Source organism: Cryptomeria japonica, chromosome 2 (genome assembly GCF_030272615.1).
Source record: "Cryptomeria japonica chromosome 2, Sugi_1.0, whole genome shotgun sequence".
Classification (NCBI taxonomy): Eukaryota; Viridiplantae; Streptophyta; class Pinopsida; order Cupressales; family Cupressaceae; genus Cryptomeria; species Cryptomeria japonica.
Window position 1 is genome coordinate 644,809,207 of NC_081406.1, and position 14,420 is coordinate 644,823,626.

General features: G+C 39.0%; 1 protein-coding gene across 3 annotated transcripts in view; it reads right to left on the reverse strand.

Annotated features, from left to right (window-relative positions):
* The window catches only part of LOC131054895 (protein ALTERED SEED GERMINATION 2), a 272,133-nt gene that overhangs the window by 216,952 nt on the left and 40,761 nt on the right, over window positions 1-14,420 (reverse strand). The gene's annotated exons all lie outside the window — the stretch shown is intronic.

The following is a 14,420-nucleotide window of genomic DNA, read 5'->3' on the forward strand; positions in this document are numbered from 1 at the left end:
TGACCTTTGCCCTCTCTTTAATGGTTTTCGAGCCTTCTAAAGAAGAGTTTTATGTGACCTAGACTTAGCTATAGGTTATCGGCCTATCACGGGAAAATGTGCGAATGTGAATTCTTTATCATTTTTGGCCCATTTAGGCAACTTTACACAAACTCTCCCTTTGACGCCCTAAGACTCCAATTTTTGGGCTCTTGAAGTCTTTTGCAAGCTGATATTACTTTCGTTTTGCCTTCAATTTCGGCTTATTAGCTGCCTTTACAAGACTCCCCTTCACATTCTTCGGGCCATTCACCCAAAATGCGAGATGTTCTTTATTTCGGGCATATTAGAGGTTTTTTTTGCAAGATTTAAACTTAAGTAATTTTCAGGTTATTCACAAACTTGTGCGATTTTAATTTCAATGTTTTCCTGTTTTTGGGCTCACTAGCCGATTCTAGGAGTTTTAGACGTTTTCAGTTAAAATGGATACATCGCGTGATTTCCTTTAAGTTTGTTTTCGGCCTAACGAGGCTTTATGCGCGATTTTGCTTAACGTCTCCATGTGTGACTTTCACCAACTGGGCTTTTCGGCCTATTAAGGAGATTTGCGAGCTATCTACTAATTTCGTACTTTTGCCTTCCTTTGCGTAATTTTTTCTCCTTCTCCCATTTCGGCCTACTGAGGATTATCGAGAGTTTGACGCCCCCTAGGTTTTCGGCTTGAATACATATTTTGCGCGATTCAGGAGTTCATTAATCTCTTCGGCCAAAAAGCCTATTGCATGAACTTAGATTTTGGAAGATTTTTCGGGCATGAAACTTCCGAACTTTATCCTTTTGCTCATTCCGCTAAGAAAAATTGGGTTTCTAAGGTAACTCACACGAGGTTTACTTCAAAGCCTTGAACGCTTCCCTCATTCCTCTCCTACTACGCGGGCAGACCAAACTCAAAACGGAGGTCCCTGTCAATGACGGGGTGGGGTGTGCAATATGCACAACACTTCTAATAGGGTTTCAAGCTTCTCCCAGATCTCATGTGCGGTCTGAAATCCCATTACATTTGTCTTCTCTAAATCAGTTAGGGCACTCAGCAATGCTTCCTTCGCTCTAATGTTATTTTCAGCTTCCTTGATCTCATCAGCAGTAATCGGTCCATTCGAAGGAACAAAATAGACATTCTTTGTAATCTTCCAATAGTCTTCTCCAAGACACCTCAAGTGCACCTCCATCCGGTTCTTCCATATAGCATAGTTACTTCCATCAAATCTCGGACTCTCCTTAAAGATAACACCTCCAGTTGCCATCCCGGATCTCAAGCGGTTAAGCCTCTTCCGAAGGATCTAGCTCTGATACCAATTGTTGGCAACAACAATGAGGGAAAACTGAGGAAGGGGGGGGGGAGTGAATCAGTTTTCACCAGATCTACAAACTTAACCACAAGTACAGATCTGATAAACTGCAGCAACAACAAAAATAAGCAAATTGAAAGCACAACACACAACACCAAAATTTTGATGTGGAAAACCCGGTTAAGGGAAAAACCACAGTGGGAACCTACCCACAATAAGACGATACTCTGCAGTAGTATGTGAAAATATTAGAATGGGTAATGCACATGCATTCAAGCACACTGCCTAGAGCTCACTGCTCAAAAGATAATGACCCGGAAGTCTCACTGACTTACAATAAGATTCGGACTACAATCCGGAAAGAATGAACTAAAAGAATAGCATCTCCAAATGCCTAATAACACTTCCGGTTAAGCACATTTGTCTGCTTTGCAACACCAAACTCTGCTCAATCACAATGTCGAAGGATGAAACACTTGTTCGCACATACACAACTCTCTAATAATGCAGACACCACCACTATATTTAAATTACATGACAGTATCACCTATTTATACAATTCATCAACCTTGAAAACAAGGTCGGCTAAACCCTCAACTCACAATTACAAAATCACATCACACGATACAAAGATTGACCACCGGACCAATATAATGATATACATGACATAACATGGACCTAATTCAAATCTCCAAACACGCAACACCATCGGAAATCACGCCAAGATCAACCGCAACACGCTACACCACCAGGAAGACCGCATAAGACAAAGAACATCACCGGTTCAGCAAAATCACCAAAAACTCGCACAACGATCAATGCGGATCACCAAAACAAATAGGACACAATTAGGAAACACCAGCAAGCACGTTAGAATCAAAAGTAACAGTTGCACCAACACCACTTATCAAATCTTCATCGATCAACATCTGAACCTCAAGAATACTCAAAAAACAGCAACTGTCACGAAGAAAGATAACTTGCGGAGCACCAAATCACGAACCATCTGCATTGAAGATACACAAGACCATCCCAAACAATCTCCCAAAATCTCAGCTTAAGATCTGATCACACCGAAATATACCGGAGGAAATACTGAATTCTGCAAAGCATTGATCAGAAAAACAAACTGCAAAACCGGATCATATAATATGATCAATTAAGCTTCCCGGATCACCAAACCCAATACAGAAGAATATAATGATACTATAAATACTCCATACACCAAACCATGACCAAAATAAACCAACCAGCAATCACCGGAGCATAAATATGTTGACATCAATGACAAAAACATATCCTAGCAGCAACAATGTCCAACAAAAGGTTCATGACACAGAAACACACGCCAAAATGATGCTTCAACAATGTTATTGGGAGACCAGGCAAAGCTTATACACAATCAGCTCCTCGAATCAAAGCTTCAGGTTGCACGAATGACAAAAATGACCATCAGCTGAGGAGATGAGTCTTTACTAAGTAATTGAAGCCACGAACTCAGCAATAAAAATTCATATATCATGAAATCCTTCAGTTTGCATTGAAAGAACCATGTCTTGCAGAAGTGAGATTCATGCCATGCATTTGACCCCACAACTTATCAATAACAAAGAGAATCACCATGCAGAAGCAAGGGGTTGCCATCACTCAAACAAAACTCATGCCAAGCCACAAACTCAAACTTCAGAAATGCCTTTGAAGAAGACTCACACTATATAGCAAACTTTGCAATACTTTCACTAGAATATGAAGAATTATGCTGGAGAAGAGAACACATGCCTGACAAAACTGAAGGATTCAGCCTTAACCAGGAATCCTGACCTTTCCTCCTCTTCCCACAATCTGATCAAACTCAGACCATTTTTTTCTGACCTTTGCATTCCAGTATGAATGCAGAAATAGCTCAAACGACTTCAAAGAACTCAACCAGCAAAAAGTGTTGGCCAATAAAATCAAAACCTTATAAAATTTTCTCCACCAATGTGAGTCGTATGGGTTTGTCTTCAACGTAGATATTAAAACCCACAACTTAGCCTTTTAATTTATTCAAAACTTCCTTCTCCCAGTAAGGCACCCTTAGTCGCCAAAAATGATTAAATTGAAACATTCACCATATCATTATTATTTTTGCCCAGCAAGTAAAAAGAATAATCACCAAACCTTCAAAAAGTTATGCTCAAAATAACAAACAATATTTTATTCAAATCAAATTAAACCTCCAAATTACATTGGTGTCCCATCATCAATTTGATCAATTGATAAGCAATGACTCCAAAGACTGCAAATTTGTCTGTAAAGGAGACTTTACAAATTTAAACCTCCAATCTTGAATCCACAATGAAATATCAGAAATGATATTTCGAACAAGCTGGCTAGGGCAGAGAGTTGCACTACAAAAACCAGTGAACCATTAGGATTTTCATAATTAAAATAAGTCGTCATTAAATTTATTTATTTTTTGACAACGTAAATTTTAATCATAGAATTAAATATAATGTCCAAATAAAGGGGGCATTACAAAAGTAATTAATCTTCTCCAATGTGAATGCTTCACCTACTTTAGCCACTAAGCTACATCCAATGATCATCATAATTGAGGCAAGTGGCACATGTCCCCACGGGAATCAAATACAAAGCTGACACCACACACACAAAGTGTGAGCTTCCAGCATCTTCACTAAAGAATCCAATGGATCCTCATCCAGTGTCTCTCAAGGCTATCAAGAAGTAGCCTATGGATTCTCAACCGTTGCCTCTGAAGAACCCCCATGAAGCAGTAGAGATAGATGAGTTACACAATCATCAATATTTCGCTATCAATCACCATAAATGATTTCAGAATTCATTCTCTTTTCTTCTTAGCCAATTCTCTTCAACACTTCTACAGTTATTTTCTCTTGTATTCTTTTTTTAATCATGTCAACAATTTGCCCTGATGTATCTACTTGGACTTGCATCTTTAATATTGTTTTTTTTATTCTAGGCCTTCTCATCTTTCACAATATTTATTGTTGAGAGAGTTGCATGGTGTAGGATATTGTTGTTGTACGCAAGAGGAAGTCCTTATGAGCTTGGATTTAGTCAATAAACCTTTGTAGCAGCTCCTGAGATAGTGGCTTGAGGAGGAAAAACTCACTTGTCTGCCTTAAATTGAATTACCACATGTCAAAGTGCTGGTTTTTCTCATTCCTATTGCGGTTTTCTGCTATTTGCTTGCATTTCCATACTTCGATACCTTGTTCTCTCAATTAAGAGCGGGGATTGTCTATCCTTCTATCCAGATTAGGAAAAGTAACTTATGCAATCAAGTTACACTAGGCAGGAAACAGATTTGTGTTAGAAATGTTAGACACAATGCACCACTGAGAGGGGGGTGAATCAGTGGTTCTCAACTTTTCTCTTTAATTATTCTAGGTGAGCATATCGGTTCTTGTATTCTAACTCAAAGTAGACTTACTTGTTAGAGGAGAGACCACCACAAATGCAAACACACACAAGGGACATCACATAACACCAGTATGTACGAGGAAAACCCAAGATGGGAAAAACCTCGGTGAGCAATGCTGCTGGAGTCTACTACTCCAATCCAACCTCACAATGAAATCTATTACAATGTTTAGGGCTACAACCCAAGGAGCTACAACCCCTCATTTAGGGCCCCAACCCAAGGAGCACCAACCCCTAACTTGTTTATGGGCTACAACCCTTGCACCGAGCTACAACTCAGTGATCTCAATGATATCTTCAAATACAAAATTAATAATACTGTTATAAGTGAATCTTGTAACCATTTCATATACCTCACTCTACCGATGAGACACCTTCTCTACTGCACCGGCTCACTCTTCTGTTGCTCTTATCTATTGTTGTAATGCCGGTAAACTCTATTGGTTCACCTCTCTCTCTGTCGGTTCTCACTTCCTTCAAGTGCTCTGTTGCTCTCCACCGGTACTACACTCAGCCGGTTCTATACATCCCATCTTTGTAGTTATCTTTTCTTCTTCTCTACCAGTATAAACACTACCGGTTCTGCATTTCTACCGATTGAACTCTTCAACCTGGTTCTCCCAAACACTTACTCTCTTTTCTATCTCCTTGATGAGCACTTGACTGATCTCCCCTCTCATGTAGCATTCAATCACTTCGCAGGAGTCCTATCTTCCTCTCTTCGGCAACACCCTTCAATGATTTTGGCTTCGTTATTTATAACCTGATTTTCCCGTCAAAAGCTAATTCAAAAACATGAGCAGTTAGGGTTTCCTCATCAACCTCAAGGCAAACCAAAGCCAATCAGATCTTATCCAATCTGATCCTCCAGACAATTGTTTGCACAACACCACCATTAACGCGCCTTCCAATACACATTTTCCAAATATAGAAAACACGGCTATCTCGACCTGCATCTGTCAAAACGCCATTAATATCTCTATTGTTTCCTTCTCGAGGTCTTCTCACAATCCGATTTCCTTGCTTCGATCCAGGCACCAACAACTCCCTGAATTTCTCTGTCGTTCATTCCTCCTCGAGCCACACTCCTCTGATCCGATCCACAAATCACGGGATCCATATTCAATGCACACCTGTAGAAAGTAGAAACACCTATCTCTACACGGCACTTCACCAACCTCCCCAAGCTTGCCACTTCATCTCTACGTGGCATCCACATCGACCAACTGCCAGCTTGGATCTTCATGTCGGTCCAGATAGAATCACCGGCCAAACACTTTACCGGTTCCTCTTTTCTGCTGGTTTACTAACCCTGTCGCTATCTTACACTGTACCGGTAATTCTTCATGTCTGCACTTTTGCTGAACTGTCGGTGGAATTTCTTAACCGGTCACCAGACATGTCTACCCATAGCATGCTCATTCTTATCAGGTAGAGTCACATCTCTTAGCCTCTTCGCTTCCTTACCGGTTCTCATGCTTACCAGTAGCCATCCTGATGACACCATGTCATCAACTTTGCACTCTGCTTCTCTTCCGGTATGAACCTTAAACACTTGCCTTTACCTCTTTTTCCTCATCTCACAGAACTATAATGCACAATATGCATAATAGGAGATAAGCTCCACTTACCGATGGAGTGACACCTTGTCATCTGCATCCTACAATAAACTCATGTGACTTCCCTATTTGTGCAACACATCTTTAAACAGGCACATGTGATCCGGTGTGGGCACATTCACTGGCAGTAATCTCTTCACATGGTGGCTGCATCTTCATCCGGTGGGAATCCTGTTGATCAGCAATCTTACAGCATACCGGTGACCTGTTCATTCTTCTCCTCCGGTGTTGATGTGATAAAGGTAACATTCTGCCTCATCACAAACAACATCCAAGAAACCTACTCATTGTCAACACTTCACTTGCCAATTGACATACTCTCCTTACTGGTGATACACGGTTCCAATACCGGTAACCTTACCATTTCGTCCACACAAGTTAGACACTAACTTGTGTACTGGTGACACCAATGGTCATTACTTTGAATGACATTCTCTTCTTTACCTTACTGGTGTTATGCAACATAAGGTGATATCAAAGATATCTCAACCTGTACTGCTCCATGACAGTGTTGCACATACATCTCTCATACCGGTAGTCATCCCATACCGATTGACAGCAATGACAACACAATGCCAACAAGAAAATCAAGGTGTGGAATATCCACCCAAATTACGAATCATGAATCCTTAAGCTCCCTTATAGGAAGATGCGATATAAATTGTGCCATACTGATTGTTGATTTCAGTTTTGGTTCAATACTCAATTTGTTTGTGGGTTATATGACTATTAATGAACTCAAGACATGTTTCCATACATATTGTGCGATATATGATACAAAGGAGCTAAAATCAGAAAAACGCTTTAAGGTGGTCTAGACTCATAGACATAAGCCGACAAAAACAGGAACTGCATTACTTGCCAGGTCTGAAGAATTCATCTCTTTTGGGATGTCAAATAAATTTGAAACAGGAAAGTAAAATTTAAAACAAAAATACATTAAATTTCTATAGAAAATGAAAAATCCACACCAAAATGGACAATCTAGCTGGCCCAAATGATCCAAGATTCCAAACCAAACCAGATTTGGTATAATGTGAATAAGTGTCCAATTCAGCTCCAAATGGATAGGTGACCTGCAAATTCCTCTAAAATGAACACATTTAGTTGAGGACTAAGTGACACCATCTGGCTCTAACCAACTGTTCCACCTGTACATATCCCTAAAACACACATTCCTCTCCAGCCAAATGTGAACAGTGTGCATCTATGTAATATCCCACCCTTATTCCACCCTGTTTTTACTGATTGCCGGTCTGAATCTTCTAAGTTTGTTTTTGAGTGATTTGGTTTGGTTTTTATGAGTTTTCAATGCGTAGATGTTTTTTCCATAATATGAAGCAAGTATAGAAACATTTAACACATAGAAACGGGACTCGCCCAGACTCGATGAGTCCGAGTACGAGTCAGGCCCGGCGAGTCCCAAGGGCTCGGACTCGGACTCGCCGAGTTGGCAAGTTTGGCCCAAACTCCCCAAACTCAGCGCGTCCCGAGCCCCAAACTCGGCCGGCGTCAAGCCAAACAAAAAACACAAAAAAAAATTATTTTGCAATGTTTTTTAAGTCCGTTTTTTTTTATAATTATCTTCTATCCCTAAAAGTGACTTTCATTTCATTCACTTGCAAAAAAAGGAGTAAAGTGAGTTGGGAAGAAAAACAAGGGTGCATAGAAGAAAAACCAGCAAGGAAGAAGCTCAAGTTTTCTTCAATTTGTCACATTGGAGTTGCATTGTGTTTCGATTTGGTGCATCAAGAGTTGGATAGGAAGACTTTGCAGCTCGTTTCAAGCTTGTTGTAAGAGGTATGATTGTTTTTTTGAAGATTAGTTTGTTTCTTGTATGCAAAAATTGCATTTTCCATTCATTTTTTTTGAAAGTTTTACATTTTCTTTCAAAATCTTTTGTATATTTGTATGTAGCATGTAGTATGTAGTTGTAGTGTTGTACTATGTAGGGTTTGTAAATTTCTTTTTTTTTAAAAGTAGGGTTTGACAAACCCTACTTTAGGATTTTTGAATGTATGTAATATGTATTAATTTTATTTTGTATTTGTAATGTTTTATTGCAGCAAACTTCACTTTATTATTTGCCTCAACTTCAACTTTCACAAAACTATCCTAAAATGTCTACTTCAGCTTCTAGACCCCCCATTAGAAAGGACTCTGCTTGGAAATATCATGAGGATTTTCCAGGGCAAGGAAAGGGGCAAACAAAATGTATGTTTTGCAAAACAATATTCCATGGAGGTATATATAGGCTGAAATACCATATTGCTGGTGTGCGTGGACATGATGCCAAACCATGCCTAAAAGCAGTCCCTGAGGTCGTACGTGAATGTTATGTAATGGTAGAGGAGACTGAAAGGAAAAAGAAACAAAAGGAGGATCGAGAAGCCATTGGGAGAGAGACAATTTTAGGAAGAGGGACACAGTTAGGTTGTGTTGGAGGCCCTTCTTCCTTACCTCCATATCGTCCCACTTAGTTTGCTACTACTGGTGCTTCCGTTTCAAGTTTGCTACTGTTGGTGCTTCTGTTTCTGCTTCTGCTTCTATAAGTGGCAGTGCCACTTCTCATGCTCCTAGCACTAGTAGTTGTAGTGGGAGTGCTACCATTGGACCTAGGATTCGTAAATCTAGGTTGGATTCCTTCTTTGTGCCTCACACTACTCTTGGGTCCCAACCGTCGCTTGAGGGCATGGGTTGAAACAAGGAGGTCCATGATGCTGCTAAAATGGCAGTTGGCAGGTTTTGGAGCTACAACTGTATTCCATTCTTTGTAGCCAAGTGAATGTTTTACTAACTTTTATGTTTGATAACTTTGATTGTTTTAATTTTTATACTTATCTCATTGAATTTTTATACTTAACTTATCTCATTGAGTTTCTTTGCGACAAGTCTCCTTATTGGCAACAAATGGTTGATGCCATTACCATATGCGGGGCAGGGTTCAAAGCCCCTAGTGAGAGTGATTTGAGGGGACCCATTTTGTCTCAAATGGTGGATGATGTGAAGAAGGATTTAGATGAACAACGCCAGATATGGAGCACTAAAGGTTGCACCATCATGACTGATGGTTGGACGGATAGGAGAAATAGAACTCTCCTTAATTTTCTTGTTTCTTCCGCAGGTGATTGATTAATTTTAGTTTCATATAGTCTTTAATTTTTTATTTTTTATCTAATGGTTTATTGAATGATCATTGACCTAGCTTTATTTTTTTATTTTAGGGGGCACCGTTTTCATCAAGTCCATTGATGCCTCCGCCCATTGCAAGAATGCCACCTACCTATGTGAGCAGATAGAGGAGGTGATTGAAGATGTGGGTGAGGAGAATGTGGTACAGGTGGTGACCAACAATGCAGCTAATTATGTTGCTGCGGGTAAACTTTTGATTACAAACTAATTTTGTTTGCAAATTAATTACTATCTTGTAGTTTGTACCTCCATTAATTACAATTTACAATGCAACAAATTATGTTGCTGCAGGTAGACTATTGATGGAGAGGCACCCATCTATAGTTTGGACTCCATGTGTTGCTCATTGCATTGACCTCATGTTGGAAGATATGGGAAAAATCCCATGGGTCAAGAGATGTGTAGAAAGGGCAAGAAATGTCTGCAAATTTGTATATAATCATTCATGGGTGTTGGCTCTTATGAGACAATACACAGAGCATAAGGAGTTAGCTCGTCCAGGAATCACAAGATTTGCCACAAACTTCCTCACATTGCAGTCCATGCTTAGGTCAAGTCTGCCTTGAGACATATGATTGTTGGTGAGGAGTGGTCTTCCTCATCCTATGCTACCACCCCTGCAGGGAAAGATATGGCAGACTGCATTTTTTATGAGCAAGGCTTTTGGGTCCCTTGTGATGAGATAGTGAAGGTAATTTTTTTATAAATTCTACAATTTAACTTCATGTTTTATAACTTATTATATGTATTCTCTTATTTGCTCATTTTTCTTAATTACACAATATTTTCAATTTTGCAGTTTGTTAAGCCCTTGGTGGTTTTGTTGCGAGTTGCGGATGGAGATAAGCTCGCAAGGGGCTATATATATGAGGGCATGGATAGGGCGAAGGAGGCCATCAGATTCGTCTATGGAGGAGATGAGAGCAAGTATGGTCCCATTTGGGAGATCATTGATAGGAGATGGCATCATCAGCTTCATAGGCCCATCCATGCGGCAGCCTATTATCTGAATCCGGCATTCCGTTTTATCCCTTCTTCAAGGCTGATGTGGAGGTCCTTAATGGGCTATATGCAATCATGGAGAAGATGGGACCTGCAGGTACTTCTCAGATGGACCTTTTTCGAGAGCTACAGTTGTTCTCAGATGCAGAAGGGGAGACCTTCTCTCATCCTGTCACCAAAGACAGTAGGACAACTATGATGCCAGGTAAAAATAAATTGTAAGGCTTAATTTTAGTTTTATTCAATACTATATTGTAACTTGTTAAATGAGTTCATGAGTGAGACTGATTTTATTTATTTTTCTCATTTCAAACTCAGATCATTGGTGGAACTTTTTTGGCCCAGAGACACCAAATATTCAGAAGTTGGCCATTCGCATCTTGAGCCAACCATGCAGCGCATCAAGTTGTGAGCGCAATTGGAGTATGTTTGAGCACATACACTCCAAGAGGCGCAATAGATTATCTGTGGAGAAGATGAATGATCTCGTCTTTGTTCACTACAACCTCCGCCTGAGAATAAGAATGCAATAGTTGACATGTCTCCTATCATTCTAGATGAGGTTGATCTTGAAGCAGAGTGGGCCAATGAGAATCAGACAGCTCCTGGGACTCCTACAGCTGTATTTAGTGATGATGACATTGATTGGATCGACCAGGTAGATATAGAGGCTGAGGCTGTAGCCATGGCAGAGGAGGAGCAGACAGCACGAGCAGAGACAGGAAATACTAAGACTCAGAGTGACACAGTTGTTCCTGATGTTGGTGAGTATGAAACAGTTGTTCCTGATGTTGGTGAGCATGGCATGGTGTCATGGGGAGCGACTATGGCTGCTGAATCATCCAAGACCTACTTTAAACGCCTTCGCAGGGGGCCAGGGCGAGAGGGTGCACGGCCCTCTGAGCCATAGGCTTGTACACTTGTTGTTGTATTTAGTATTTACTATTTACCTTTGGTATTTGTATGAAACATTTGATGATGATCATATGATGACATGGATTTTTTATTCCATGAGTTTTGTAATATTGTATACATTTGACAATTTGCATTTATGCTTATGTGATTGATGTATACTTGTGTATGTAATCAAATGAGCCGAGTTTAATGATGTTTTTGTGTCTTTAAGGTGTATTCAATAAAGGGTGTCTGAAACAAGTTTTAAATCTTTTAAAATCTCTAAATTTCTTGAGTTTTTCACTTTCCCGAGTCCAGCCGAGTCTGACGCCGAGTCAGCCTTGCCGAGTCCGAGTCAACCTTGCCGAGTCCGAGTCCCGTTTCTTTGATTTAACATAAGAAATAACAACAAATATATGGACTGGGATTAAAATCAGAAGTCTGATATAATTCTGAAAGGCAAGGTTTTCTTATTGAATTCAACAAGTTTTCAATACCATGACATACCTGATTGTTGCCTTCAATGTTATGATGCATAAAATGCCAATCAACAAGGTATGGATGCTGATTACAAATTTGAATATAAATCTGATTTTTATGGCAGACCTGAAACAAGGATGAGGCTGTCCCAAATGTCTGAAATAACTCCTCAAATCACCTACAAAGGTTAGTGCACTAGGTCTCTAAGGTAAGCGCTCAAACCCTTTGTACAAATTAGCAATGAAATTCTATCAGACCCTTGCACAAACAAATGCAAACCCTTCTAAACTGAAGTCTGATATACACAAATCTGAATGATGACAAATGCCAACAATCACATAAAACCCTTCCAAAACATGGCTTTCACCTCCAAACCCTAGCCGTCCAAGCTATTATGAAAATATAGCAAATAAGCTTACAAATAAGTAGCAATTCCAAAGAGATTTCTCATTGAAACCTACAATAATCTGATAATGAAGCGCAATGGTGAATTCTAGATGAATCCACACCAAAGATGGATTTCGGTTTCCATCCAAACCACTGAGAAACTCCAAGGGTTTCCATCCTCAGATTTTCTGTAAATTAAAGCCAAAGCTCTCAAACTTCTCATAGAGAAATAAAATAAGCTAAGTATATGTCAAATGAACTCTCAAGTGCCTTTTATAATGCTTTCATCTGAACACCCTAATTAGGGTTTGCACATTTTGAAGTAAAAGTTGATATTTTATAATATCCATGTTTCCCAAAGCACCATTAAAAATCACTTTTATAAAACAACTTTTATATAGTCACTTTATTGCATTACTTTATAAAATAACTTTATAAAGTCACCTTATTATATTAAATAACGTAAAGCTAATTATTTAATTTAACTTTATTATTCAAATGTTATTTAATATAATATCCATAAAGTTCCATTCACCATGATGCTATCAACTTCTGCAATAACTAACTATCCAGAAATAGCCATGTTACCTATTGATCATTTTGTGACTTACTATAAATAGTAAGTATGACCCAGGTCCCCAATGTCCAAGTGACTTACTAAAAATAGTGTGTATTAAAGAGCCATGAATGATCTCAGGAAGGCATACCACAAATAATCTGGGACACTGAGCTGAAGAATACTGAAATAAGCACCAAAAGGTCAGCTGAAGAGCCATAGAACTCCCCCAGAAGGGTCCCCTAATGTTAGCCTATAGGAACCAAAGTCATAGGCTAACTTCTAGAAATAATTGATACCTAAAAAGGGGACATTACAATCTAGCAGGAAGAGGGTAAAAAAGATATACTCAGCTACAACCAAAAATGTTCTAAAAGTGTTGTGACTATGTCACAATTAGACAAAAGGGAAAATCAACAGCCTCCAAATTAAGTCACTGAATTCTACCTTCCAACTTTGATGTGGCAAGGCATTTCATTTGACTGATCGTGTAGGAGATTAAATATGCCCATTGGATAGATCATAGATGTAATATCATCTAGAGTTGTACAATGCTTGTCCAAGCAAGTCAAGAAGGTAAGTTGTCTTGAGTAAGTTTCAGACTAGGGTAAGCTTGTGAAAGCCTTTTAGTGTGTTGAAAAGTTTCATGATGTTCTTAGAAGCTCCATGGGACCAATCAGCTTATATATCCTGCTGTTTTGATTGGGATGTGGATGCACAGCCCTTAATAGCTGGAGTTTTCACAAACTAAGTTTCTCCAGGGTAGATTTTTGTGTTCATCTTTCTTTGCATCACTGTTTTCAATTTATTACTTGCTCAATTTGACATTATAAAGCTGCTATCATAATTTCCAGCACTTGGAAAGCTTCACAGTTCTATATTTAAGACTATTTTCAAGCAAAGAATTTAAGGAATGGCAACATAAATTAGTTTATATTCAATTCCTATCAGAAATAGCACATTAATATTCATTTTGAGGAATTAGGAATGTGATATCTAAACCCAAACTCGGACCATAAGATGAGACAAGTTTAAAGCACATGGACAGAGGCATGTTTTAATGTACAAGAATAAAGCAAAGTGTCCCAGGTTCTAGTTATTGGAAATTTGCAAGTTAGTAGAAGAGCAGGACAACCCTGAAGTCTAGCGTACTCTAAAAGCAAGCATGAATCTAAACATGTATCAAAGAATATAAGTGTAGCAAGGAGTATGTACATTCCAACTCACAAAATAAAATGTAAAGAACATATATGCGATATGCATAAAACTCCCTCAGACATTGGTCAAACAAAATGCCAAGAAAAGACATCATAAAGGTACCCAAAAAAAAAATGGCACTTGAAGTGGTCAAGATCAAAAAGCCGCTAAACGCTATCTACACAATGAAACACCACATCCATACCAAATAAACAGAGCAGGTGGAAAATTCTGAAAAATAGAAAGCAATAGAATTTCCCCACAAAAAGGATGATTCACGAGTTATATAATTGAATTCTGAACATCAAAGGAATCAAT